Genomic DNA, 14,544 nt, shown 5'->3' with positions numbered 1-14,544 from the left:
CTGTGATTAGATTAGTTCTGCTCAAGAAAAACATAGGTGAAATAAAGTAGTAATTGCAAAATGTGGTTTTGTGGGAATAGAATTTCTATCCGCACGGAAATACCCCATGCCCTGTTCAGCTGACATTTCACTGGGGAAGAGGGTCTGGGGAACGTTTTGTAATATGTAATGGAAATGTGTAACAAAGCTTCTTCGATTTTTCATTTTGAACTGAATTCTAGGCATGTATTCAGCAGATTTTAAATATAACATTGAATGCTGAAATAACTTGTGTTTTTTCTTTGCATTTTTAAATCCATCCAAGCATAACATAATTTCCCCACTTTCTCCCCAGGGTTTTCTGGTTTTAGCCTTGATTAGAAGGAAAGTAAATGTCATTACCTCAAAACCCTTCCTCCTGACCCATTTGTAACAGTGCTGCTCAGTCCTTCCCTTTGGAAGGTTAGGAAGATTAGACAGAGGAAGGATGTGGGTGGGGCTGGGTTACACGTACACACCGTGCCTCAATGGCAGAAACAGGACCAGAATTAAAAAACCTGAATCCAGGTCCAGTGTTACCACACCAGAGCTGACGTGAGCAGGGGAATAACTTTCATCAGGGGATAGCCAAAAGGTATAAAATGCCAGTCATATTTGGGAACAGTGTTACTGTGATACCTAGTGCCCAAGGTTCACTTCTTCCTGCTAGTCCCTTTCCTGTGCTTCAACAGCAACCTGTCCAGAAAGGGACACCCTCCTTCAAGCCTTCTCTTGGAGCAGTTCTCACACTGAGCTTCATGAAATGTTTCCAAGCAAGTCAGTTGTATTGAGTCCAGACTCATTTTGTTTTCAAACACGCAGGGACACACTCTTAATCTAAATACATGGTGAAAACAATGCCTTACACTGCATCTAAACAAACGAAAGCATCTATCTTTTATGGAAATATATTGATATATATGACACAAACTAGAACAACACCTATTTTTTAATGTCAACCCAAGCGTCAATATTGGCTATTTAAAGGACCTAAGCCCCATAAAAAATATTATGTGTATTCCCAGTTTAAAAAAATAAAAAGAGCATCCAAAAATGCAGTATTCAACAACAACCTTACATTAATTACTGCAGTTGCTTAATGGTCTTCCACTAAAAAGAGAAATCAAACAAAATAAAACAACAACAAAAACAAAACCCTCTTCAAACTAAAAATAAACTCAAATTTATTAGAATATCTCAAAAAAGTAAATTCCTGCCAGCTAAGAGATGGTCAGTGGAGTGGAACAAAATATCATTTCAAGGACAGGCTCTTAATCTGTTTCTTAACAAGATGGTGTACGTATCAAAATTGCTGCCAGTTCTCCTGGACACCTTAGCACCAAGAAAGGTGCTAAGTATGACTATGCTCCTACCTGAATCCATGCCAAAAAGACCATCAGTTTCAGTAAGACAGAATGCAGCTGGGAATAAGTAATAGCGTGAAAGGCTTTTTGCAGGCAGACTTAAGCTTTCCCTGTGTGCACTCTGAACTTGGATGCTGAATGCTGTACGCTCAGAGCTAATAAGCCTTCCTGAAAGACAGGGTGTCTTATTTCAGGCTTCCTTAAAGCTGATTTGCATGCTTTTTCAGCTATTTAGAGCATAGACAAAGAACTTAGCATCTGTCTGGGGGAAAAAACCAAAACAGGTAGAGGATTCTAAGAAGCAGTCATAACCTCAGTCACTTGAGTGGGAGCCACTGAAATGGCAAAAGAAACTTGTCCTTGTACTTCTCCATGGATCAGGATGATGTACTGTTCCATGGATCAGTAGATGACCAGGATTTTGCATTCACTACAGTTTAAACAAAGAGAAAGAACCTCACTGGAAATTAAATCACAGTCAGAATAAAACATAACTGATATTAGCAGGGGAAGCTAAACAAAGGCAAGGCAACTGTTCTGTTTGTTTAAAGGCTGTAGGGATGCAAAAGGAAATCCATTTGTCCCAGTACAGGTCAAGAACTTTCAAAGAATATTTGCACTTTTCCTTTGTGTGTAATTACTGCAGAATGTAGAAGAAAGAAACTTCCAAAGAACTCTTTGTTGCTGACATTTTTGAACTGATTCAAAGCACTGAAGCTGGTATTTATTATACAGATACCCATTATCTACATTTCGCAAAGCTTAGTGGGCTGGGCAGCAGAGACAGTTGTTTTGTATTTCTATGCCTAGCTTGGACAGTAGTGATGGTTTTGCAGTGCAGAGCTAACTAGCATCGTGCTGGGGCTGCAAGTTCCATGTGCAACACAGCAACTTGGCTGTCACGCTGTGGATCTCAGGGTGAGGCAGAAGGTCCAGCTTCTCAGGCATGTTGCTGGGACCTGTGCAGCTGCAAGTAGTTTGTGTTTTGTGACCTAAATAATTTCAAATAAACGTGGCTGTGTTGATGTTACCTGTCTATACTGCTGGCACTAAACCCAGTGCTGTTTGCTCTACTAAATTATGAAGATGTGATGGGTGTTTGTTATCATCTTCTTGCCCTCTGTACCCTTCATGGAAAAAAGGTGGAGTGGGGTTCTTAGCACAAAAGAGTTTTGAGAGAAGTCGATATCTTGGGAAGTGCCGTCACAAATGAAGATTTAACAGTGAGACCAAGGACTGAAATATCTGTTAAACATTTGCTGACCACAAACATATGCTCTCAGCAGGAAGGTGAGTGCATCCATGGCCAGATGGAGCATCCACTGCCATCTAAAATGTAACATTAATTATGTCCCTCAAACCACAGGTATGCAGCTTAACCCAGAGCTGATTACTGCCTTCTCTGTTTTGGACTTTTTCTTTCCTGAGGTTTCCCCGATGCCTGTGACAGCCCATCCAAACTGCTCGCCTGATGCCAAAGGACATCAAGTTCTGCAAAGGGAGGGCCCTGGCAGAGGATCGGCGTCACTTTGATTTACCCACGGGTGATTTCTGCAGCCAGCTGCCAGCAGGGTGTGAGGCTCCTGACCTCATTGCTGCCCCAGGTAAGGATTTGGGAGGGGGGGACGGACACGACACCACAATGTATTTGCCAGTTGTGGCTGTGCCTGCCAGCTACTGGAATTACCCTCCTGCTGACAGCAAGGGAAGGGGGAAGTCACCCCCTGAGAAGAGAAAATGTCACCCTTTCTCAGTGACTGGAGACGTATTGTGCCCACGTAAGGGAAGGAAATTTCACAGATTCTCTGACTGCTTTCGTCCCTTGGGCAGCAATATGCAAATGTGGAAATCAGTAGGAATTAATGTGAGAAGATAAAAAGCAGAAGGGAATTTGAGGAAGGCAAAGAAAATAGGGACCCTCTCAATCGATACATAGGTGTTTTTCTGTCAAACGATGCTGAACATTTATGATAATATTCCAGGTGCCCTAAAGAACTTTTATGTGACATGACAATAGACTGTTAATTATGGGTGTTGACAGAGACAATTTGATAAGAGAAACAGCATCTATGTATTCCAGGCGGGGGGTAGAACAGCCATTCCTCTCTGGCTGGGTCACAAGCAATTCCCCCACTCAGAGAACAGACACCTTTCCGTTGCCATGTGGTCCAATGTGGTGGTCTTTCCTGTCAGAGAAGAATCAATCTTTAATGGCTAGATAAAATCAACAGGTTGACGTGGTCACCATAAAGACACAAATACTGCTGAATGTCTCAAGTTTTGGATGTCCAAGACAAGACAGATCATTGAGATATCAGATCATCAGGAAAATCCTTCTCCTGAAAAGGAGTGTCATGGTTTAACCTCCAACTTCTATTTCCAGAGTTGGGAACAGAAACTTCTAGAAAATTCTAGAAGTTTTGTACAAATATGAGTTGTTTATTTACACTTCTCAAGTCTGTTCTTTCATAAAGTCATGCTGTACTCACAAGATCCTATTAAAATATTCAATGCCTTCCACTCCAGAGATTGCTGCATTTCACAGGTGAGTGAAACGATCACCACATGCAATATTTGTAGAGCACTTGCTGAACTTCTGTAAGCTTTATTATTACTGATTCAATCTGTGTAAGAGGAAAAAGGGCATCCAAATGGCACTTAAGATGGAATAAGGAGCCCTTCATAAAGCTATTAAGAAATTAATAATTACAGGAAGACAGATGTAATTACATCCAGAAGATCAATGCAGCTTTTAATGAAAAAGAATTTCAAGACCCTAAATACAAATTGAGATAAGAAACTTCTGAGGCTCTCTCACACACCCCATGCTAGATAAATGTGGCCAGGGAACAAAGAAATTCCAACGTTGTTACACAAAACAGAGCGATTCTGGGATCCTACTGAAAACATGGAGGAAGCTGGTTTAGGCTGCAAAACCATGTCTTCTTTGATATATGATTATACTTGATGTTTACAAATGGTCCTAGTAAGAAAACCTGTAGTGTGCTCACTGCAAATGGGGCAAATGATATGAAAAGTTGCTTCCTGTTCGAAACAGTTTCTGTTTTTCAGTGGAGATGAAAAACTCTTAAAGGCTTCTCAAGAGTAAAGGAGTTGTAAAAAATCTCTCCCACCCTGCAGAAATCTCTATGTAACGGCACGATAGAGAAAGCAAGTCATCATCATCCCTTGCCTGTGGTTGAAGCTAGGAGACAATGAAGGACACGTGCATGTTGAGTGCCTGCGTTAGGGTTGTAGCTCGGTCAAGTAAGAGGAGGGAGAATGTTGTTGCTCCTTTGCTCTCCTTCATTCGAATCCCCTGGGATTAACATGGGCAAGCAATGCAGGATCAAAAGAGTAATTCCATTGGGCAGGAGTTTTTCTTTACATCCTATTTGCTGTGGAGAAAGTAAGGGGAACAGTAATAGCTGACACCTGTATATAGTGGGGAATTATATGGGAACATAAGCACAGAGGAAACCTAACTGAATTAGCAAGTCCACAGAAGGCAGTGATACCACTTAAAATAGGCCTACAAAACCCAGCCACTCCACTTGCATCCAGTGGTAAGCAGATGCCCTTCACACAGGCAAATACATGCTACAGTGAATTGGGTGTTTTGTCAAAATACCAAAGAAAAAAAGTCCCCAACCAAACCAGACAAACCCAGAGCTCTTAAAAACAGAGCAAGGGGGAATAAGTTGTCGCTAAAATCCTAGGGCCTTAAGAAACAGCTGAAAATTGTGATACCTGGAAGGAAGGTTAACATCAGCTAGAGAAAAAGGCAAACACAAAAGGAAAATCTTTTTGCCAATGAAGTCTGGAAAGGAAATTTTTTCTTGACCTTCTCTCTTTCTGCTCCTTCAACATTCAAGTGCACTGTCCTTTCCTTTTGACTGTCTCCAAATCCCATACATTAGCACCTCATCAGGAGAAATAAAAAATAATGCTATACTTGCAACATATCTCTAGTAGGTACAAAACTTAATTAAAAGCAACATTTTGTCTGATCAATGGGAGAGTTGGAGGAAAATAAGTAATCAAACTGGTCTTAGCACAAAACAGACATTGAAGAATAGCTGCAGCTAAAACATTGCAGAACACACTGTGGAGAATAATTCTTCACTCACTAAGAAGGGTGGGAGCCAGCTCTGCTCCAGATTTGCAGCTGTTACAGCTCTGCAAGCTTTGCAGGAAGCATGTTAATTCATACCAGCCAAAGATCTAACTTACAGTGGAGCACATTTGAAGGAATTTCCAGGTCACTATCTGCCTGAAGTTTGTTTCCAGCACTTATCAGAGAAGTTCATTTGTTGTGATGGCAAAAATAAAACCCTCCTCCAAAAAGAAAGAAAATCCTCAATTATCAAATTGTACTGTATCAAATTGCTTCAGCAGTACTTTGTGAGAGAGCAGGTAAAAGGACAACCTCTCAAGAGATTTTGAGGATTAGTGGGGATTTAATAACAAAGGCACTGTGGACAGCAACTTGTGTCAGTAATTTGAAGACCTGGATGGTCTGATTCAACAGCACAGAAGAGATGAGAATCTGACACTGAAAAAAAGATTTACCAACAACAGAATAGTCACATTATGAAACAGCAAGCCCAAACTCCTTTTCATAGGGTCAATACACATTATCTTTTCTGATCTGCTCCAAATCACTGTTACAATATTACTTCTGGGTGTAGTCGGTAAGCATGACAGACAATATGTTGACATAGTTGTAATACACTGAGTATCTGGCTATGGGGTTCAGCTTGGAAAAACTCCCTGTTCTTAAAGTGGGAATACCCTTGAAAATAGAAAACTTTCACTAGAAAAGAAGAGAAGGATTGCTTAGCACCTTATCACATGCGGCCATCGGGTGTGTAGAAAGAGGCGCAGAATGCCTAGCTGGGAAAAAGGATGCCTGGGACCTTGTCTCGTCCCACTAAAAGTCTTACATGGTATAAGTTTAACCTTCAATAACTAAAATGATTATTGATAAGAATTTGAAATGTAAAGTTGTAAAGACATAAGAAATGTAGAAAACAGCAATTTAAGGACAAGGTTTTCAACCCACCTATATAAGTTTCCTCTTAGTGGTGAGTTCTTCCCATTTTATTTTGGGAGAAGCCTTTGCCTGGCCATGGGTTTTCAAATAGGACTCAGAAGCAGGATGTCCACCATAAATAAAAACTTATCAGATTTGATAGCCTTGTCTATAGCATGCCCAGATGGGGATGGGGAGGGATTAAACCCAGGAACAGAGTTTACAATGTGGCTTTACTATCCACTGGATTACCAGGTCAGAGAATTCCAATGGATTATTAATATAGCCCATCATTTCCTTTGCTTTTCTTATGAGCATAGAATAAGAAAAAAGATATTTCAGATTGAACAGAACATTTTGTATGATACAGAAGAAATGCTTTTCTGTTTGTTTCAGTAATAACCCTCCCCAATTAAATGTTATCAGAGCTGATTTTTCCTTTGATTTGTTGGTGTGGGTATTGGACAAAAAAATCAATTATTAATTTCAGTACACAAATAAGTGTCCTCAGCACTTTTTGTAGGATAATGAATGTACTTAGCAGGGTATGAACTTCAATGACAGGACCTCTGTGGGGTTTTTTTGGTTTTTGTGGTTTTGTTTGGTGTTTTTTTAAACATGTATGATGTCTGAGACTTAGGACAAATGTGAGCATCTCAGCCTGCTGCTACACTTTCATATCAGAAACCTGCCTGACGTTTCTGTGAAGTGGATGGAAAAATCCCCTCTGAATTGCTTTGATTTCCATTGTTCTATTCCTCTTTTAGGCCTCCCTCCGCAACAAACGGACTAGTACTCTTTGAGCAGTACTCATGCAAAACTTAGGAGAAGGTTGTTCACAACCAGTGGAACATACTGCATCTGAGCAGTCTTACCCATACAAACTTCTGAGATAGCAAACAGCTGACCATACATCTCCAGTGCTCTGTCTCTGAGTTACTGGGCAAAAAGAAAAAAGGAAATAGACAAATCTAATTCAACTTTGGAACTTCTACACGTTGATTTAAGTCTTCAGGGATAGTTTGTGTTATTGCAGAAGCCAAAGAAGCCTCTCTATCCGAGTGTGTCCAGGAGCATTAAATTTACAATCCTCTTTGTGTTCATTAGTTCTCAAATTATTTTACCACAAAGGGATAGCAAAAATCAGGCAACTTCATTTAAATTCACACCAATACCTAGCCATACAGAATTACAATGAACATTGAGTCCCCAAAACATAGCCAATCTCCAACAAAATCTGTTACAATCACTAAAGATAGGGTCTTGCAGAGCATCCAGATTTTCTATGTGTGTGGTCTGGCAGCCTTCCTACTGTGCCAGACTTCACAGGAGTCCCGTATGAATCCCTAGGTTCTTGGCCAGGACAGCACAGAGACAGGCTTTGGGAGCCTACCATCTTCCTCATTAGGGGTTGGCATTGGATGGTCTGTCTGTATTAGTGCAACTGAAGCTGCAAGTCCATCTGTGTGGGGTGACCCATAACCTAGGCAAAGCTGGAAAGTATTTCAGGCAAGTTCACTTCATTCTTATCTGTAGCCTTAATAAAGCATTGACTTGTAGTGGCTGAAACCATTTTGAGAAACATTTGAGCCTGTCAGAGACAGTGCCCTAGGAGCTCAGTTTCTCCTCTAATTTATGCTACTGAAACAGGATTTAAATGTGTGAATCATGACTGATAGTGGACAGAAAGGGCAGTGGTGCTCTTCACTTACCACTATTACAAAGATGACTCTTCACTACTCATAACACCTTCATGTACTGGAGAAGAGAAGACATTCTACTGACAAGTATTATTAGCCATGCACACGGCTAAAAAGGTTATATAGATTAAGAAGCTGGAGTTTCTTTGCCTATGAAGACTTTTTTCTTTCATTCATATCAGAAATGAGTATGATCATCTCTTTGCCTTTTGCCTCCACCAAACTCTTCAGGACCTTTAAGACTTCTCTTACCTCGTTTCCAAAGCAGTAATATATTAGTCTGTGCAACATAACTTAAACATGCTCATCATATGGATGATAAAACAATTTTGATTCCTTATGAACCAAAACATTGTTTTGCCCCCACTTCCTTTCTCCCTCTTCCTCTAATGCCCCTTGCCCACTCCCCACTGTACATCTGAAAGAGCACATTGATAACAACAGAATACATTAGTCAAGCCAGCTCCTGTGGCTTCATAACTCATTCCCCTTATTACTCACTATTGAGTCATGGAGCAGAAGGTGGGTGTTGATCTTGAAGGTAGGACAATGATACAATATATTTCCATCAGGTGTTGGAAGAAAGGTTACAACCTGCTTCATACAGAATTCAATTAAAAATCACAGAGAGGGGAAGCAAGTTTATATTAACTCCCATAGATGCCAGAATGCTTTCAATCTATTTCTGTTTCATCTCTTTCCTCTGAAAGATTTTTAACTAATCACAACATTAGATTAGTTCTGTTAAAACAGCAGGCAATCAATTTTGTTTCAGTGCCTAGGGAAAGAAATTTAAAGATTCCCAGATGTTTCATGGAAATCACCAAAAAAAGATTCAATTGAGAAGCAATTCTGACACTAACTAAATTATCTACCCAAGTATTTCTATTATACTGCTATCTGGGCATTTTTATATCATGAGGCATTTCCTACTTGTTCAGTAGGCAAAGTGGATAGACTCAAGCAGACGAGGTTTCACCTGTTTGTGCCTTTAAAGGCAGGGCTTTACCAAATTAAAGTTAATGTTTGGGATACTCCATTTGGCTTTTAGTTCTAAATATCTGGGGAAAAGACCTTACTACAAAATTATTTTAACATCTCTGTTTTTAATGCCAGTGAATGCCAGGAGGGTAATGAGGTCTTCTGTTGGAGATTATCAGCTGCCTCCATAGAGAAGGGCCAGATGTTGATCTAATGGTAAAGTAGAAAGTGAAATTTTTGTTCCTTGAAACATTCTGAACCATCACCATTTTATCTCCTCTAATATTTGGAACAAATAGAAATAAACTTTTCTTTTTTTTCTTATTTGTGTGTACGCGTATGTGTGTGGGTATAAAAATTAAAGTATCTGTACAAAGCTGATAAATGCATATGTAGAAAAGAAATGTTTGGAAATGACAAAACAGTTTCACCAAAAAAATTAAACATTCTGATATTCCCAAATGTAGACACGTCATTTAAATTTGCTGTTCCAAGAAATTGACCTTTTGAGGCAGTTTGACATTTAACTGCCATCCTTTTTTGCAAAACTTCATCAGCTTGGAGTAGCAGCTTGATTTTCTGATGCTACCATTTTTCCTGATGAATCAGGAACCATCTGGAAGAAAATCCATGTTTTGATGCTTGATAGATATAATTTCTTGTGCATGGATTTATGTCACATATTTATGTTAACATTATCAGATCTATCAGTTACTTTCCATAAAGTTCAGGTTCCAGAAGTTCATAGGAGACACTGCTGAATAATTGAACTCATAGCCTCCTTGTGTCAGTCAACAATGTTTTTGCTCTAGCTTCATATTCATTGTGGCCATAAAGACAGTTAACAAGAAAAAGTTGAAGCTGCACCCTCTGTGCAGATGGGTCAGATCCTCTTGCATGAGGTGCTTACTGCTTTACTCATTTCATCTACTGTCTGCATCATGTCATCAATCTGAAGTGCAAGGTCTTCACTTTAGGAGTTATTTGAACTGCTTGGAAAAGGATGGTCTCATGGTAAAGGCACTGAACAGAGGAGAGATTTATTTCCCACCTTCCATTTCACAGATTCTTGACGGGACAGCAATTAGTTCCAATCCCCCTGTTGGTGGGTGTCTCTGAGAGCTGTGCTGTAGATTGTAGACTGAGAGGAAGCTTCTCAGCCAGCAGATTTGATGAAAAGTGTGGTCAGGCTGCCTCCCAAGGACCACTTCATAAACCTGAGGTCAGGACCTGGAGAGCATGTTCCATCCTGATGCCTGAGGAGCCTCTGCCTGCTGTGCCCCCACCTGGTCCTGCATGCTGTGTTTTCAGGGGATGTCGCACCGGAGCTAGCTTTAAAGTAGCTACCAAATACTGCAAGAATGATAGCTGAGGCAACAAGAGACCAGCTAGCAAAATCTTCATCTTTCTTCTCAGTTCCTCGAAGCTGTGTGGGGCTGCCTCTGCCTGGGCATGGCAGCACTCCCCACTAAGTCTGCAGAGCAGGCAGAGGAAGAGAAGGAATTTTAACCCCTTTGGTTACAAGTTGTAAATGAATATAACCCTTTTGCTTGTTCAAGACGGAGGCATATATGTTCCTAGGCAACCATGGCTTTTGGGGGAATTTTGAACCTCTTTTGGTTCTCTTTCCTAAGGCGTAGACTGAGACCTGACCATTTCAGTTTCCTACTGAATATTTATTACTATTTTCTATATAGCGCTGTCTAGTGCTTGGTACAACTGGTCCTAAGTTCAGTGAGGAGTTTTATACACCGCCACTAATACAAACTATGTCTTACAAATACTAATGATGAAATCACAGTGCTAGAAAGCAGAGATTTCCAGCTAAATCATAATAAATTCAATAAACCGAAATCTCCATAATCTACCGTGCATTCAGTTACAATGCTTGCCTGCCATGAAAAGCAAATATGAAAACCTGCTTACTAAAAACACCCACCCCCCAAAAAAGGAAACCAAGCTGTCCTTCCAAGGAGATTGCTCGTCCTTTCTGCCTCCCCCACCCACCACTGTTAGCTTAACAGCAGAAGTGAATACATAAGAATTCAAACTAGGTCTTCCTTGGAGGGATGCAAAGGACAATCCAATGAGTAATGTTGTGGGAGTGATTTGTAGTCTCCCTCAAAGCGTGAGCTGATTTGTTATGAATAGAATTCAGCCTGCTGCTCTGTTGAAAGCCAAATCTATGTGACTGATTTTCTTTTAATGCATTTATGGTAAAGAATGATCCTGCACTTGATTGTGTGACCGATCACCCTGACACATACAGCTGATATTCTACCTGTGCAATCATAATTCTACACGTACCGACAAAAGAAAAGCAAAAAAAAGAGCCACGTCTTAGCTGACTACCTTACTTTCTCATTTCACTAGTGCAAAGGCCATCTCATTCAAACTCTTTAAAGACACATCAGTTGAAAAGAAGACTTTTGGGTAATCATTTTAAGATTGTATTTGCAGTGTGGTTTGAAAGGATAGCCTATGTGGATTTTGACAGGAGAGGCCACTTATTGGAAAGGTTTAACTTGGTAAAAATGTCTGGGATTACATAATTGATTTTTGGATGTTCTTGTTAATTAATGAAGTTTAAAAAGTTTGTAATTTTCCTTGAGTAACCAGATATAAACAAGATCAAGTTTTATGTTTCAGGGCAGAAACTTACTGTCGCTGTAGGACTGGGGGTATTAAATCCTGATATAAGAAGTCATCTCTATTCAGAGTGCTTAAATACAGCCTTATATGTCAGGATCTGAATGGAAATTATTTGGCACAATATAGTGAAAATAAACCTTGTATTGTCCCTACCTCTGCTGGCCTGCTTCTGTAGATGACTGTTTTCTAACTGAAACAGCCCTTCTATACAGTGACTTCTGTGGCCAGGGACAAGACCCAGAAGAAGGTGCTTCAAGGCACAGGCAGAGTTTTCCTGCCATGGGTCTGGCCCACAAAGGAGGTACGTTGCTGAGTTCCCATTCTGCAGGGGACATCAAAGTTATTTCATAAAGGTGTGTCTCTGCAGAATGGAAAAAAACCCACTGGAAATATCTTGTGCTTTTAGACACCTGGGAGAAAGGACATCGGATAACTCACCCAAGGGCTGACCCATGGCTAGAAGAGGAAGGAGGTCTTTAAACAGATGAAAATGGCATGTTGCGTGCCATCACTCTCCCAAATCAGAGATAAAACTGGGAAAAATGTAACCACTAAAACTGGCCAGAAGTGACCAGTGACCAAATCTTAGCAATGTTGGGGTCAGATACTCATGCTCAGAGAAAAGTCAAAGTCAGCCGCCATTTTATCTCAGGAAGCACTTCCTTGTGCAACTGTTTTGGTCCTGTTTGCTGCATCACTATTACCTGAATGAACTACCCAGCACATTCAAAAGCTCCCCACTCATGGTCATTTTTATGGACTACTCCAGTATCAGTCATTTGAGAGAGAGAGCCAGTCTCATCTGACAGTGTTATTTTAACTATGTTGTTTCTGATTTTTAAGGAGGAATGACAACATCGCTGTCATGAGCATTACATGAGCATCACATGCAAACAGCCAGTGATGGCTTAACTGTGCTTTTGCAACAAATCTAGAAGGAGTAGTAGCATGAAATTATACTGATCTGTGAACAAAGACTCTAATTGTAATTTTCCAGGCATATGTTTATGCTCACACAAAGTTAGCTAATAGCAAATTACCACTGCTACAACTACTGCTAACAATATTGTTAGGAGTTGATTTTACACAGCACATCACATTGCCTCTGGCTATGAACTCAGATTGTTCACCCACACCAAAGTCTGCTACCACATTCATAGTTTAGACAAATATCTCCTATTAATTTCAAAGGCATTTAGACATCCAAACAATTTTTGAGGTTCTGACCCATAGCTAATTTTGTAGGAAATGAGGCTAGAACTAGATGTGACTGTTTCTCACATACCATCAGGCAGTCATTTGTCTGTCAAGCAGTGAAATGGTTAATTGGTGATAAGTGGGTCAGGTGTAACAATAAAGATGCAATCAACACTTGCTAATTTTTTTAAAGGGGAAAAATCCTTTGGCATTAATCCCCATGATTCATAAGAAATAGAGGCAGGCTGGCAAAGTTTAAATGATTGAAAATGATGCCTGTGGCCTTCTGCAAAATCTGATTACAGCTCCAATGATCGATGGGTTGCCATTAGCAGAAGGAAAAAAAAAGTTCAGAAATTGAGCCAAGTAAATCAAGAAAGACCTTTTGAGTTTACAATGAACACTTCAACATGATTCAAAAAGTGTTTTAACCAAGATTTCATTTTCTGTAAATATATGTTACCTTCAGAATATGAACTATTCATTTCCACAAGTCCCTTTTGAGCCAGGCTTTCATTTGGCATGAAAAGATGCCCAACTTTCCCTGCCAGCTTTTCAAGGCTTCCTTTGATTTACTTCAATGACATTGGGGGACTTCAGCTTCTGCATCTGAGGCCTGGCAGAAACTCTCCTCTTTTCAGCTATAGGTGGGTTAGGTGCATGAGACTTTGAAGCTTTTATTGTGCATTTGCTGAATTCTTTTTCTTTTAATACCTGAAACCATTCTCTTTTTTTTAAGCAAGGAAACTAATTTCAGGTTCATGAAAATATGCTATGAGTTCCTGTCATGACTGGTAAACTCACTCCACTGCAAAATAAAAAGCAAAGTGAAAAATAACTGAAAATAAAATTGTTCCAACATTATAAGCAGTGGAGTAACAGGTGTGACTGGTTCACTGACTCAATTGAGAGAAAAAGCTGCTTTTCTGTTAGGACAATATTTAATAATTTTTTAAAATTAGAAAATTAAAAAGTAGGGTTTTTTATTTTATCCCAGGTGAAATATTTCCTTTTAGTTTTGAGCTTTCAAATATGTAACACTTATTTTTTTTTTAGAATGGAGCATGTCTCAAAAAAAAAGAAAGTCTTTTGATTCAAAATGTACTCATTTTGTTTGACAAGAAAAATACTATTTTCGTTTACTGAGAGAAAAGGGACATCCTGCCAGTCACACTACCCAAGAGAGAGATGGTTTCAGGCAAAATTACAGCTCATCTATGAATGTTTGTCCTAGCCTCAAATCAAGACCCAGCTGTACCATTTTGTAATTTTCCTGTAACATCAGTATCTCATGCCTTTTCTCTCAAGAGCTCTGAACTAAAGTCTCAGCTCTGAGACAGACTACCTGTGTGAACCAGGGCCAATCCTGGTCTCTTTTTTATTTCAAAGAAATTATCTGTAATTTGCAAACAATATCTTCAGAGTTATACTGAATGCCACTTCCTTGGAGTTTTTCACTGGAGATCAGAATACTTTCCACATCTGCTTTTTGCTGATGACCAGAACTCCTCTGAGGTGTCACAGAGAAGATCAGAACAGTTCTCAAACGAATTTTTAGCATACTTGACTCTACTGCCAAAGCCTAGACAATGTTGTT

Source organism: Calonectris borealis, chromosome 7, assembly GCF_964195595.1.
Source record: "Calonectris borealis chromosome 7, bCalBor7.hap1.2, whole genome shotgun sequence".
Classification (NCBI taxonomy): Eukaryota; Metazoa; Chordata; class Aves; order Procellariiformes; family Procellariidae; genus Calonectris; species Calonectris borealis.
This window is presented reverse-complemented; position numbering follows the sequence as displayed.